Raw genomic sequence first — 16,675 nt, 5'->3', positions numbered from 1 at the left:
TTTACTGTTTCCACTTGTTAAAAAAGATAAACTGTAAAAAAGCTTCAGGTATGTCCTTCAGGATGTATCCCAAAAGAAGGCATTGTTATCATAGGAGATGACTGCTCCAAGCAGGTCGAAGACCTTCCAGTGAGACAAGATGTGGAGGTGGGGGGGCAGTAATATTGATGATTGTTAACCTGTGTAGGTGTAGGCTAATGATTGTGTTTGTGTCTTAGCTTTTAACAAAGACATTTAAAAAGTAAAAGAAAAATAAAGAAAAAATGTAAAAATAGAAAAAAGGTTATATAATAAGGACATAAAGAGAATATTTTTGTATAGCTGTACAATGTTTATGTTTAAGTATTACTACAAAGAGTTATGAATTACTGAGTTATAAAGAGTCAAAAAGTTAAAAAATTAAGTTTATAAAGTAAAAAGGTTAACAGTAAGCTAAGATTAATTCAATATTGATGATATTTTATTTTTAATTTAGTTTAGGCTAAGTTTATAGTGTTTATAAATTCTATAATAGAGTACAGTAAACTCCTAGGCCCTCACATTCATTTGCCACTCACTCACTGACTCACCCAGAGCAGTTCCCATTTCTGCAAGCTCCATTCATGGTAAGCTCTATTTATATATATGACATTTTATTTATTCAATCATCCACTGATGTAAACTTCATACCATATCTCTGCTATTGTGAGTAGTGCTGTGATAAACATGTGAGTGAATGCATCTTTTCAATATAATGATTTATTTTCCTTAGGTAGATACTTAGTAGTGGGATTGCTGGATGAAATAGTAGTACTATTTTTATTCTTAGAGAAATCTTCATAATGTTTTCCATAGAAATTGTAAAAATTTACATTCTCACCAAAAATTGTATAAGCATTCCCTTTTCTCTGCATCCTCACCAACATCTGTCATATTTTGGCTTTTTAATAATACCACTTCTGGTATAAGATGGCATCTCATCGTGGTTTTAATTTGCATTTCTGTAATGATTAGTGATGGTGAGCATTTTTTTCATATGTTTCTTGGCCATTTTTATATCTTCTTTTGCAAAATGTCTGTTCATGTCCTTTGCCTACTTTTTAATGGGGTTGTTTGTTTTCTTCTTGTTGAGATGTTTGTATTCCTTGTAGATTCTGGATATTTCTCTCATTGGATGCATACTTTGAAAGTATTTTCTTTTTCTGTAGGTCTTCTTTTTTTTACTATTGATTATTTATTTTGCTGTGAATAAGCTTTTTAGTTGAATTAAGTCCCATTTATCTATTGTGATTTTGGTTACATTTGCCTTTGAGGTCTTAGTCATAAATTATATGCCCAAGCCAATATCCAAAAGAGTTTTTCCTAGCTTATTTTCTAGGATTTTTATAGTTTTTGGTCTTACATTTAAGTCTTTGTATATGATGAGGGAGAGGGATACAGCTTTATTCTTTTATATATGGCAATCTAGTTTTCCAAGCACCATATCTTGAACAGGGAGTTCTTTCCCCGAGTTATGTTTCTGTCAACTTTGTCAAAGATCAGTTGGATACAATTATGTGGCTTTATTGGTTCTCTATTCTGTTCCATTGACGTATGTATCTATTTTTGTGCTAGTAGCAAGATGTTTTGGTTACTATAGCGTTGTAGTCTAATTTGGAATCAGGTACTGTAATGCCTCCAGCTTGTTGTTGTTATCTCAGCTTAGAATTGCTCTGGCTATTCAGTCTGTTTTCTTGGTTTCATCTAAATTTGAATTTTAGATTTTTTTTTCTAATTCTATGAAAAGTGACTTTGGTATTTTCATAGGAATTTCAATGAATCTGTAGATTGCTTTGGGCAGTCTGATCATTTTTAATGACATTGCTTCTTTCAATCCATGAACATGGGATGTTTTTTCATTTGTTTCTGTCATCTATGATTTATTTTATTAGTATTTTCTTATTTTCCTTGTAGAAATACTTTACTTCTTTGGTTAAATATATTTCTAGGAATTTTTTAATGATTGCAAATAGGATTCACTACTTGATTTGATTCTTAGCTTGATCATTATTGGTGTTTAGAAATGCGACTATTTTTTTTATATTTATTTTGTATCTCGTAACTTAACTAAATTGCTTCATCAAATCTAGCAATCATTTGGAGGCACCTTTAGGGTTTTCTAGATGTGAGATCACATCATCAGCAAGTAAAAATAATTTTACTACTTTTTTTTTTCCAATTCAGATGCATTTTATTTCTTTCTCGTTCTTGATTGCTGTGGTTAGGACTTCAGTACTATGTTAAATAGGAATAGTGAGAGTGGGTGTCCTTGTCTTGTTCAAGATCTTAGGAAAAATGCTTTCAGCTTTTTCTTGTTTGGTATGATATTTACTCTGGATTTGCCATAAATGGCTTTTAAGTTTTTTTAAACAGGGTCTCACTTTGTTGCCCAGGCTGGAGTGCAGTGGTGCAATCATGGCTCACTGTAGCCTTGACTTCCAAGGCTCAAGTGATCCTCCTACCTCAGCCTCCTGAGTAGATGGGACTACAGGTGTGTGCCACCACATTCAGCTAATTTTTGTATTTTCCCTAGAGATGAGGTCTCACTGTGTTGCCCAGGCTGATCTAAAACTCCTTGGCTCAAGCAATCCTCCTGCCTCTCAAAGTGCTGGGGTTACAGGTGTGAGCCATCACACTTAGTCATGAATGACTTATTATTTTAAGGAATGTGCTTTGATGCTTAGTTTGTTGAAAGTTTTTGTTTGTTGAAGGTTTTCATCATGAAGGTATTCTAACTTTTATTAGATGCTTTTTTTAATCTATTGAGATGATCGTATGGTTTCTGTTTTTAATTCTGTTTATGTGATAAATCACATTTATTGATTTGTGTACTTGAGCCATCCTTGTTTCCCTAGAATAAAACCCACTTGATCACAGTGTATTATCTTTGTGATTTGCTATTGGATTCGATTTCCTCATATTTTGTTAAGACTTTTTCATCTATGTTTATTAGAAATATTAGTCTTCAGTTTCCTTTTTTTGTTGTGCTCTTGCCTGGCTTTGATTTCAGGGTAATACTGGCTTTGTAAAGTGAGTTAGAAGCTTCTTCCTTGATTTTTTCAAGCATTTCAGGAGGATTAGTACTAGTTCTTCTTTGTACATTTGGTAGAGTTTGGCTGTGATTTCATTTGGTCTTCAGCTTTTTCTAGGGTACTGGGGAGGTATTATTGATTCATTCTCACTTCTTGTTATTGATATGTTCAGGATTTCTACTTCTGGCTGGTTCAATCTTGGAGGTTTCCAGGAATGTATTCATTTCCTCCTGTTTGTGAACATGCAGTTGTCCATAGTAGTCTGATAAGTTTTTGCATTTCTGTCATATCAGTTGCAATGTTTCTTTTTAAATTTTTGATTATGTCTGCTTGAATCTTCCTTCTCATCTTGGTTAATATAGTTATTGTTCAATCAATTTTTTGTATCTTTTCAAAGAACAAAAAGAACAAACTTTTTGTTTTTCTGATCCTTTGTATGATTTTCTAATTCTCAATTTCATTTAGTTCTTCTCTGATCTTTGTTATTTCCTTTCTTTTGTTAGTTTTAGGTTTGGTTGTGTTCTTGTTTTACTTCTTAATTAAGGTAAATGAGATATTTGGCTGCAGATCTGTGATATTCTGATCTAGGCATTTAATACTGTAAAATTCCTTCTTGCACTACTGTGCTTTACATCAGAGTTTTTTGTATATTGTGTTTCCCTTTTTGTTTCAATAAAATTTTCAAAATATGTCTTAATTTTATTGTTGACCTAAATATTGTTCAGGAGTATGTTGTTTAATTTTTTTAATATTTATATAATTTCAAGTGTTCGTCTTTAAATTTATTTTTTTAGTTTTATTGTCTGCAGTCTGACAAAATACTTGACATATTTTTTTACATTAATTGAGACTTATTTTATAGTATAACATATAATCTATCTTGGAGAATATGTCATGTACTGATGAGAAGAATGTGTATTATGCAGTTCTTGGGCAGAATGTTATATAAATTAGGTTTATTTGGTCTAAAGTTCAATTTAAGTCTACTGTTTCTTTCTTGATTTTCTGTCTCAATTATCTTTCTAGTGTTGTCAATGGGGTGTTGAAGTCCTCCACTATTATCGTATCATTATCTGTCTCTTTTTTAGGTCTGGTAATATTTGTTTCATGAATCTGGGTGCTCCAGTGTTACGTGCATATATATTTGGAATTTTCATATCTTCTTGTGAATTGGTCCCTTTACCATGGTATGAGTTTCTTTTACCTTTTTTTAATTGTTGATGATTTAACATATGTTTTATTTGATATAATGGTAGCTACTCCTGCTTGCTTTTCTTTCCATTTGCATAAAATATCCTTTTCCACCCATTTGCCTTCAGACTGTAACTGTCTTTACCAGTAAGTTGGAGTTTTTTTATAAGTAACATATAGTTGGTTTATATTTTTAATCCTTTTCACCAATCTATTTCTAAGTGGAGCATTTAATTTATTTATGCTCAAGGTTGATCTAAGTTTTTTGTTCCTGTCATGATGTTAATTGTTGTCTAGTTGCTGTGTAGATTCATTGTTTTTTTTCTGTCTTTTAGTTTGCTTGAATTCTGTCACATTGGTGTTTGATTTCTTTCTCTTCTTCATTTGTGAAATTGTTTTTTATACTTGTGAGTTTTATACTTTTGTGTGATTTTATGATGGTGAGTATCAACCTTTTGTTTCCATGTTTACAACTTCACTGAACATTGGTTGGAGGTCTGGTCTAGTGGCGACAAAGTCCCTCAGTATCTGCTTGTCAGCGAAAGACCTTATTTCCTCATTTATCAAACTTATTCTAGTAGGACACAAAAACCAGGAGTGACTTTTTTTTTTTTTCTTTAGGCACTTTGAAAATAGAATCCTAATCTTTACTGGCTTGTAATGCTTCTGCTGAGAAGTTTGCTGTTAGTCTGATGGAGTTACCTTTATAGGTGATAGATGCTTTTCTCCTCCTGATTTTAATATATTTTTTTCCTTCACATTGGCCTTAGAAAGTCTGATGACTGTATTTCATGATGAGGCCTTTCCTGCAACGTATTTTTCTGGATTTTGTTGAGACTTTTGTATCTGGATGCCTAAATCTTTTGCTAGACTAGGGAAATTTTACTCAATTATTTTCCTAAATAAGTTTTCCAAACTTTTTGCTTGATTTATGTTTGGCCATATTTTGTACTCCTTTTTCATTATTTTTAATTCTTTTTTAAAAAATGTTTTTGTCTTACTGGATTAATCCAAAAGACTTTTCTTCAAGTTCTAAGATTTATTTTCTTCTCCTTCATCTAGTCTGTTGCTGAAGACTTTATCTATTTTTCGTAATTCCTTCAAGAGATTTTTCATTTTCAGAAGTTCTTTTTGATGTTTTAAAAATCTGTTTATCTGGTAAGTTTGTCATTCATGTTCTGGATTTATTTGTATCCTTTTTAAGATTGCTCTTTATCCTAATTGAGCTTCTTTAAAAATCAGTATTTTGAATTCTGTATCTGGTATTTCAATAACTTCATTTTGCTTAGGACTCATTGCTGGAAAGTTAATGTGATCCTTTGGGAGTTTCATAAAACCGTGTTTTTTGAAATACTTCTAGAATTGTTATGTTAGTTTATTTTCATCTGGAGTGACTGTCACTTCTTATTTTTGAGTGTACTTTTAAAAATATTATTTTTAACTTTTATTTTAAGTTCAGAGGTATATGTGCTGGCTTGTTATGTAGGTAAACTTGTCTCATGGGGGTTTGTTGTACAGATTATTTCATCACCCAGGTATTAAGCCTAGTACCCATTATTTATTTTTTTCTGATCATCTCCCTCCTCCTAACCTCTACCATCTTATAAGCCCCAGTATGTGTTGTTTCCCTCTGTAAGTCCATATGTTCTCGTCATTTAGTTCCCATGTATAAGTGAAAGCATGTGGTGTTTGGTTTTCTCTTCCTGCATTAGTTTGTTAGAAGATAATGGCCTCTGGCTTTATTCATGTCCCTGCAAACAACTTAATCTCATTCATTTTTTATATCTGCATAGTATTCCATGATGTATATTTACCACATTTTCTTTATCCAGTCTATCACTGTTGGGCATTTAGGTTAATTCTATTCTATGTCTTTGCTATTCTGAATAGTGCAGCAATGAACGTATACATGCATGTGTTTTTGTTTGTTCGTTTGTTTTTTGAAATGGAGTTTCACTCTGTTGCCCAGGCTGGAGTGCAGTGGCACTATCTCGGATCACAGCAGTCTCCATCTCCCAGGTTCAAGCAATTCTCCTGCCTCAGCCTCCCAAGTAGCTGGGATGGCAGGTGTGTGCCATGATGTCCAGCAATTTTTTTTTCTTTTTTTTTTTCTTTTTCTTTTTGTATTTTTAGTACAGACAGGGTTTTGCCATGTTGATCAGGCTGGTCTCGAACTCCTGATCTCATGTGATTCACCCACCTCAGCCTCCCAAAATTCTGGGATTACAGGCATGAGCCACTTTGCCTGGCCAGCATGTGTCTTTATAACAGAAAAATATATATTGCTTTGGGTATAAACACAGTAATGAGATTGCTGGGTCAAATGGTATTTCTGTATGTAGGTCTTTGAGGAATTTCCACACTATCTTCCATAATAGTTGAACTAATAGACACTCCCACCAACAGTGTATAAGCATATCTTTTCCTCTACAACCTTACCGGCATCTGTTATTTTTTGACTTTTTAGTAATAGCCACTCTGAGTGGTTGAGATGATATCTCATTGTGGTTTTTGTTTGCATTTCTCTGATAATCAGTGATGTTGAGGTTTTTTTTTTTTCCATATGATTATTGGTCACATATATATTTTCTTAGGAAGTGTCTGTTCATGTCCTTTGCCCATTTTTTTTAATGAATTTGCATAAGTTCCTTATAGATGCTGGATGTTAGAACTTTGTCAGATGAAAAGTTTGCAATTTTTTTCCCCATTTTGTAGATTGTCTGTTTAGTCTGTTGACAGTAGGCTGTGCAGAAGCTCTTGAGTTTAATTAGATCCCATTTGTCAATTTTTGCTTTTTATTTAATTGCTTTTGGTGTCTTTTCATAATTTTTTTGTCTGTTCCTATGTCCAGAACATTATTGCCTAAGTTATCTTCCAGGGTTTTTAATGTTTTGGGTTGTTTTTACATTTAAGTCTTTAATTCATCTTGAGTTAATTTTTGTATATGGTATACAAAACGAGTCAGTTTCAATTTTCTGCATATGGCCAGCCAGTTATCCCAGCACCATTTATTGAATAGGGAATCCTTTTCCCATTGCTTGTTTTTGTCAGATTCAATGAGGATCAGATACTTGTTGGTATGCAGTCTTATGTCTAGGTTCTCTATTCTGTTCCATTGGTCTATGTGTCTATTTCTGTACCAGTACCATGCTGTTTTGGTTACTCCTGCCCTGTAGTATAGTTTGAAGTCAGGTAGCACAACATGTTCTTTTTGCTTAGGATTTCTCTGGATATTCGGGCTCTTTTTTGGTTCCATATGAATTTTAAAATAGTTCTTTTTTTAAAAAATAGATTCCACCACGAAGAATCTCATGGTGGCTTAATAGGAATAGCATTGAATCCATAAGCTGTTTTAAGCAGTATGACATTTTAGTGATATTGATTCTTCCTATCCCATAAGCATAAAATATTTTAATATTTCTTTGTGCTGTCTCTGATTTCTTTGGGCAGTGTTTTGTAGTTCTCCTTCTAGGGCTCTTTCACCTCCCTAGTTAGCGATATTCCTAGGTATTTTATTCTTTTCATGGCAATTGTGAATGGGAGTACGTTCCTCATTTGGCTCTCACCTTGACTGTAGGAACGCTAGTAATTTTATTCACATTTATTTAGTATACTCAGATTTTGCTGAAGTTGTTTATCAGCTTAGGAATCTTTTGGGCTAAGGCTATGGGATTTTCTAGATACAGAATCATATAATCTACAGACAGGGATAGTTTGACTTCCTCTTTTATTTGGATGACCTTTATTTATTTCTCTTGCCTGATTGTCCTGGCCAGAACTTCTAATATCATGTTAAATAGGAGTGTTGAGAGAGGGCATACTTCTCTTGTACTGGTTTTCAAGGAAAATATTTTCAGCTTTTGCACATTTAGGATGATGTTGGCTGTGTGTTTTTCATACATGCGTCTTGTTATTTTGAGGTATGTTCTTTTAATACCAAGTTTATTCAGGGTTTTTAATATGAAGAGATGTTGAAATTTGTTGAAAGACCTTTCTGCATCTATTGAGATAATCATGTTGTTTTTATCTTTGGTCCTGTTTACGTGATGAATTACATTTAATGATTTGTTTATGTTGAACCAAGTTTGCATCCCAGGGATAAAGCCTACATGACTGTGGTAGATAAACTTTTTGATTCACTGCTGGATTCGGCTAGTCTCACAAGCAAGAATGATTATTCAGGGTATTGGAGGATCCACTGTTCTCTGCACAGTGTTAGTGCAAGGTTGGGGCACTGGCAGGGATGGGGCTGGCTGGCTCTGTGCTCGTCAAGGCTTGCTCTGCAAAGGTGGCAAGCAGGGAGAGAGGGGATGGACTGCACTCCCATTTGCTGGTGGTGCAAGTAAAGCAAAACCCACCCATGCAGACACATACCAGTCCCATTGCCATGAGCTCAGGGGATGCTGCAGTGTGGGGAGAGAGCATGCAGGCTAGTGTGTGGCCATAGGGGTCACCTCATTGGAGCTTTCTACTGGTCAGGCACAGAAGCTATGGTGTGGGCCCCCAGGGCACCCAAGACTGCCCTGTAAGCAGATGTGGGCAGGCTGGGACCCTCGGAGAGGCCAGCAGACCAACCGGTGCTCAGGTCTGACCAGCACCGTCTGATGTATAAGACCGTCCTGCAAAGATCACGTCAAATAGTGCCTCCTGGGGCTAAAGTCTCTTATGGGAGAAAGTTGAGCCTAGAGGAATGGCTGTCCCTGGCCATGCTCCACTACAGGTGCTCTAGCACCAAACCCTCTGGGCTCCACATCAGCTGGTTGCTGCAACGCCCCCACCCCCCGACCCACTGCCACTTCTTTAAGCAGCTCTCCCTGTTATCTTAAGTGTCTGTAGTGGTCGAGGGGTCCTCTCCTGGTGGGGTTTCAGAGCCCATGGTGAGATTGAGTTGCTCCTTGCCAGTTCAACTCATCCATTGCCTCAGAGCTATTGTGGTTAAAAGTGAATCCTAGTGCATGAGAGCCCATGCCGGGTTCCCAAATTTCTCTCCCTTCATCCCAGCTTCTGTGTCTTTCTTCTGTCCACTCTTCGAGTTTATTTTAATTGGGATAGGACTTCGTTTTCCTTGAGGATGCGACTATAATATATGTTGACTATTTGGCTTTGCTTCTGTATGTTTTCATGGATTATTTGGCTTTGCTTCTGTATGCTTTCAATGGTGAAGCTCTGTATGAATTCCTCGGTTATAAATAGCCTTATTGTGGTGGCTCAAATGCTGGTTGTAGAAGTGGTGCACTGTGCATGTGAGCAGTCTCACAGCCTCCTGTGAAACTGAGGTGGCAGGATTTTTAAGAACTGTATATTTTTCCTAAGTGCCATACTCTTGTGTCGGCCGATTATGTATTGGGTTGTTCAGGCCTACCTCTAGACCAGTAGGTGGCGCTAGCAGGCAAAAGCTGGCTGTGGAAGTAACAGTATGCCTTCTGCTTGATCTTTATTTACCAGAAGCTCTCCAGTGCCTCAGGCAATGGGCAGGGCTGTGGAATGTACCGTCACCCGGGCTCCATACTTAGCTCCAGAGTGGGGGAATGAAGCTGGGCAGAGCTGGACTGGACAAGATGACACGTGAGTCCCCCAGTGACTGGTGCAAGCACCAGCTTCGGTGGGAGTCCAAGGGGCAGCCACCAAATGCCCAGAGATATGCCCAGGCAAAGAGTTGAGAAACCACTGATGCACCTAATTCTCTGCACAGGAAGGGAGGAGTCGCCCAAGCTTTCAATCCAGGCAAGCAGAATTGGGATCAGCCTCCCTCCCACTCCTCAGAATCAGCAGAGTTCAGTCTCTTTCCTAAGAGAGCAAAATGAGGTATCCTGCAGTATCACACACAGACTGGTCCCCAGGAACAAAGCTGTTGCTGTCTGCAATCTTGCCACCCAGTCAAAACTGTGGCTCCAGGAAAATCTCCTCCTGCTGTAGTCCCATGAGGGATAGAGCCTAATTCCAGTGCCTGCAGCTGGAGTACATTCCACACTTGCCTCTCAGTTCTGCTGGTGGGCACCCTTCCCATACTCCAAGTGCTTCAATCTCCAGCCCAAGACTTAAATGTACTCAGTGGCCACTGCTGCCAGATTGTCAAACATTACCTGGCTTGGTATGTGCCTGGATAGAGAATGGCATCCTACTGGGAAAATGCCTGAAGCCTTTCCTAGTGCCTTTCCTTTTCACAGTCACTTAGTCTCTCCCCAACTTACAACCAGTGCTTGGGAGGGACAAGGTGCTCTTCCATGGCCTGGTTGTATGGTTCCCTAGTTGAAAGGTAGATCACAGAGGTTCACTCTCTGCCCTTCTCCTATATTGGGGTTTCACTGACAGTTCTCAGCCAAATGTGGTCATAAACGCTGCTTGCTCACCTTCTGTTTCCCAGAATCTGAAGTGTACTTCACTTTTCCAATGAATTCCCATTTTCCTTCTTGAATAAAAGATCACTGTGAATCTCCACACACTATTTTGCTATTTACAAGTAGATGAGGCGTGCTAACAAAGCCTCTAATCCACCATCTTGGGGAAAAAAAGAAGTTCAACTTTATTCTGAATAGATGTTGGATTTTGTTCAAATATTTTTACATCCATTGATAAGAAAACGTGACTTTTCTTCCTTATATTATTGATGTGGTGGGTGACATTGATTGATTTTCTAATATTAAACCATCCTTGCATACCCGGACTAAATCCCACTTGATCATGGTACATTAGTGTTTTCATGTGTTTTAATATATTCATGGGCATTATTTGCTAACATATTGAGAATTTTTGCATCTGTATTCATGATGGAAATAGGTCTGTATTTTCTTTTGTTTTTTATTATCTGTATAATTTTGGTATAAGGCTAATCCTGACTTTATAACATGAGTTAGGACGTATAATCTTCTCTTCTATTTTTTGGCATAGATTGTGCAGATTTGGTATTATTTCTCCATTAAGTGTTTGATAGAATTTATAGTGGATATATCTGAGCCTAGAAATTTATTTTTCTGAAGGTTGTAACTACAAATTCAATTTCCCTAATAGTCATATAGCTATTCAGGTTTTCTAATCTATCTTGTGTAACAAATGAATCACATGCCTATGATTTCCATTGGTCATCCTGGAAACAATGTTGAAATATGGTTTGTTTGCTTGCTTTTTCCTTGTATACTTTACTAATTATTTGTCACTCTTGTATTGCTAAGTGCTTTGTTTGTGAGAGTATGCTTTGATCATTCAGATCTTCATGGTACTAAAGGGATCACACAAAGATCTACAGGAAGAACATTTCAAGTAGAGGCTAGAACTGTTGCAAATGCTCTGTCATATAAGAGGAACAACAACAACAAAAAAGATTAATGCCACTAGAGCTTAGTGAATGACAGAGTAAATGACATGGGGAGAGGAAAGAGAGGTAGGACCTTCTATTTTAATTGTGATAAAAATGAATTCTAAATCTTTTTTTCTTTTTTTTTTGAAATGGAGTCTCACTCTGTTGCCCAGGCTGGAGTACAGTGAGTCTATCTTGGCTCACTGTAACCTCCGCTTCCCAGGTTCAGGTGATTCTCCTGCCTCAGCCTCCAGAGTAACTGGGATAACAGGCATGCAACATCACGCGCGGTTAATTTTGTATTTTTAGTAGAGATAGGGTTTTGTCATGTTAGCCAGACTGGTCTGGAACTCCTGAACTCAGGTGATCTGCCTGCCTCAGCCTCCCAAAGTTCTTGGATTACAGGTGTGAGCCATCGTGCCCAGTCTCTGTAATTCTGACAGAAACCACTGGAGAGTTGTAAACCAGAAAGGCGTATCACCTGATTTGTATTCCTAAAATATTACTTTTGCTAATGTGGAGTGGATGGGTTATAGGGAAAAATAATCAAGTAGGAAGACTAGATAGTAGGATATCACAGTAGTCCAGGTGAAAGACTATGGAGAACTGGATTAGAGTTTTGACTGTAGAAATATGATAAATAATTATATTCAGGTTATGTTTTCAAATAGTACCAACAATTCTTGTTAAAGAATGCTGCAAATATGTGGCCACAAAAGTTGTCTTGCCCAGTGTGTATTATATTATAATATTATATATAGTTATATATGTTTTCTGTAAATATACATTATAATATAAACATTATTAGTTAAAATCATTTTTTAGTTAAAGCAAGGCTCTGTTTTAATTACAACTACAAGGAGGGATTATAGATGTTTTATTAATATATTTGACAGTATGTGGTTAGATAAGTACAAATATTAAAACATAAGAATTTAAATATTCAATTAATTATTACATGGTGTAATAGTGTAATATTGGTGTGCTTTCTCACCAATTCCATCTAAGTTGATGTTAAACTACACATTTTAGAATTAACTTTCTTTTATGTGTTATTCAGAATGACTATGTCAATGATTATTTTATGTTCATGTATTTCTTTGTATTAAGTCGGCAGAAAATGGTATGGTATGGCATTTCGCTTAATTAGCAAACAAATACCTATTGAATTAATTAATTAGTTGAATTATTTTGTCTCGGTTTAATATCAAATAATTTGGTAAGGAAAACAATATTTTAAAACTAAAACAAATGAATGAGTGAGCAATTCCCTGTTAAGGGTATCGTTTTTAAAAAATGGAATAAAGCCAACTATGATTACAGAACCAACTTCTTTGCAGAAAGGCTAAATAAACTCTCAAAGATATTCTACTTTCTTTGAGTGAAAAAGGTTTAGGGTAGGGCTAAATAATCATTTAAGATAATTTAACACATCTAATAATTATAACTAAGTAAATGGGGGTCCCATTACAGAGATTCTTAATCCTATCTAATTATCTAGCTACAGATTTTCAAAAGTATTAATACCTGGTCTCAACCTCAGGACAATTACATCAAAATTGCTAGGAATGCCTAGCATCAGGTTTTGAAGCCCCTTGGATAATTCTGATATGCAAACAAAGTTTAAGCAGTGATTCTTTACTTCAGTATAATGAAATTATCTTGAGAGTTTTAAATAACATTGATGCCTCCCTGCCTTCCCAGGAGTTTGTGATTTAGTTGGTTTGAAATGTGTCCTGGGAAATGAAAGTTTCAAAAGCTCCTCCAGGTGATTATAATGGGATTCCCAGGAGGTAACTACTGTCATTAAACCACTGCTTAGTTTGCCCCTACTTGGCAGGTGAAAAGAATGGACCTATTGAAAAATGCCTCGCCTGCTCATATAAATACAACATAGAAAACATACTTATGATGATAAGACTCTTCTCTAAATTCTGGATGAAATTAATGTCCACTTCATTAGGTTTTGTGAGAACTTAATGTAATATATGAGTACCTTACTCATTAAAAACACCTAATAATGTTAGCTACTATTATTTATACATCAACATCACTAAATTTTAAATGTCTTGTGTGATTCAAATAAGTAAACATGACCTACTCAAAATTGTGTGACATCATCCATCCCAGTATGTGGAACATAAGTAATAAGTATGTGTTGAAAAAACATATTTATGAATGAGTGAGCTAATGAATGAATTGCTATTGCCATTAGAAATGAAACATAAGGGCAAAGCTCAAAGGTGGGATTTTCGGGAATATTTATAATAATGGAGAAACAAGAAGAAAGGTAGCCAGAGAACAGTACTGTCAGGGAGGGAGAAAGCTGGGCTATAAAATGTTTTGTAAGGCAAGACACAGAGAGATTTAAACAGGAAGATAACTCTACTGTGTCAAATATGGCAGAAAGACTGATACTAGCATTTCTCACTAATTCTTATAAAATGGTATCAATTCAAATTAGCAAAAGACTAGAGGTTTTATGCTCAAAATAAATTAGTCTACAAACTAAGTTACCAGTAAACAATGATTTTAATTAAAATATGAAACAAATCACATTATAAGTAATATATTTTATCAGACTACTAAAACTCACTGACATCAAGGGCATTGTCATTAGGCTTCCAGCATGTGCTATCCTGACTATTCGGTCTGCTTCTGAGAAATTATTTTACCTGTAGGAAGGTTAAATTTAGAAAACTAGACAGAGAAAGTATTGGTCTACAGTATCTTAAAGAGTAGTCTGTATAAACTGGCTTATAACTTGCTTTGACTCATTTAACAATCTAAGGAAAAGTTTTTTATGTTATCAGTTAATCTTTCACATCATTATTTTTAATGATTTTATCACCCTCCATCTTCAAAGCGAAATACTAGTCCTTTTTAGGATAAACAGTAGCTTCAAATGTATTGCAATTATAAACCATTCTGGATCTGAAATCACTAAAGATAAAGTTTTGCAAGTATCATGAATATATTCTCAGAACACTTTTTCTTGAAGTTTAATGGTTGCGTCAATAGCGAAGCACCGTTTTAATGCTTGTGATACAAATTCTACTAGAAGCAGTGAAAAGGAGTGCTGACTTCCACACATCTTCATCAACACTGTGTTTTGTAATTTTTTCTTTCTTTTTGTGTCACAAAAAAATTGTCACATCATGGTTTTAATTTGCATTCATATGCTTAATGCTGGGTGAATCTTTTGGGAGCTGGTTTGAGAATTTTCACACCCAAAGCTGGAGAGAGTGCTGAACCTAGGTGAGTGGGCAGTGCCAGGGACTCAGTTGGAATCTGTTTCTACAAAGAAGGAGAAGGCAGTTTAAACTCAGGAGGCCAAAAGTAGATATGATAATCTAAAAATGGAAAGACAAATATCCAAGAATTAGGCCGTGGACAGCGAGCAGCCAGAGAATGAGACTTTGTCGGAAAGTCTTGCCAAATTGCTTTGAGCAAGATTGTTGACTCACAGTGAGTCTCGTGGATCTTCAACAGTGTAGAGCATGAGTGAGAAATCTGTACTTCAAAGGGAGGTGTAGGCCAAATAGGTTCTAAGAATAGAAAACCTAAAGGAACCCCAGTGCATTGATAAAATGAGAAGTGATGCAGGAGTAGAACTGATGCTTGGTTCAGAGCATCTATGTTAGAACAGTCTTCAAGTTAGAACTTGAAGGCAATCCAAATACACACCAGTAGGGAAGTGGCTTAAGGTTTGGCATGTTCATAATTAATATACTCTCTGGTAATTAAAAAGATGATTTAGATCTAAATGTATTAACATACAAGGATCACTGTGATATTCCAGGATGTAAAAATCATGTTGCAAAACAGACTTCTATTACACACCAATTTATGTTAAACATTTTCCAATATGTGTATCTGTAGGAAAGAAGTCTTGAACAATATTTACCAAATAATAAAGCAAAATTGGCTAAGAAGAGGGGATCAGTTATGAGATGGTGAGTAGAGGAATGAAAGGGAATTGTAGGTTTTTAACCAAATTCCTTGGTAGTTTGATTTTATAAGCACATATGTTCATGAATAATAAGTATATTAAAAATAAAATATTTCATTTATCCTTTATGAATATACTAACATTGCACATTCTTATCACATTTTTATTTCTAAGTAAACATCAAATATGTAATTTGGCATAGACGTAAAAGTGAAAACATTCACAATAATTGTCTTTGACTACTATAATCATAAAAATTTTCTCACCATTTTCTTGAATTTTGCATTTTTATGATAAGTATTAGAATAATGCATATATTGAAGCAGTTCTCTTATTCTGTCTTAGCTGAGGTCTCAAAGACCGAAATCCCTTTCCACGTGCTGCACTACTTATGCGGGATATGCTGAGATTACAAAATCCATTTCAGCCAATATTAATCCATCTTCCATATTGATGTTATAAAATAGTAGAGGTGAAGTAAAACGATGTTCTTAAACTTCAATTTGTGTACAAATCACTTGGAGATCTTGTTAAAATGCATTAGGTCTGGGGTGAGACCTGAGATTGTATAATTTCAACAATTTCTTAGGTCATACTGCAGCTCCACAGACCATACTTCAAGAGTGAAAGGGAAATTTAAGAATAATTTTGGGTGTGCTCTGTGGGGAATAAGAGGAGTGCTTCCTTTTTACGTTAAGCCCAGGGATAGAGGCTGCAAGATGACCACTAAAAGAGCATGACAAAGATCTCATGGAGTTAAGGAATGAAAGCACAGGACTCTGACCTATATCTTAAAAGTCTGAAGAGAGAGGCTCTGACTATATTGCTTTAGGCTGCCAAGACATGGCTGCAAGAACAGCAAGTGGCACTTTCATTAACTTGGAAAAATGTTTGTTTTCTGGTGTCTAGCTGTGATACCTGTCAATCAGAGCTGGCCTGGAGTTATCTTAAAGACCCTCCACCAAGAGGGCCACCTGGATGAGCTGAGCAATGAGTCATAAGCAATCAACCAGAAGGATGCCTCAATCATGTTCTCGTGACAGAAGATTTAGCTTTCAAATATGTCACTTCTCAAGCATTCCAATGCCGTAGCACAACTCTATCAGTGACATGAAGCTGTGCCTTTTAACCTAAATCTTCTTTTTCAAGGGCAGAAACAAGGGCTAGTGAATCTGGAAGGAGGTGAAA

This window comes from Macaca fascicularis, chromosome 4 (genome assembly GCF_037993035.2).
Source record: "Macaca fascicularis isolate 582-1 chromosome 4, T2T-MFA8v1.1".
Lineage (NCBI taxonomy): Eukaryota > Metazoa > Chordata > Mammalia > Primates > Cercopithecidae > Macaca > Macaca fascicularis.
This window is presented reverse-complemented; position numbering follows the sequence as displayed.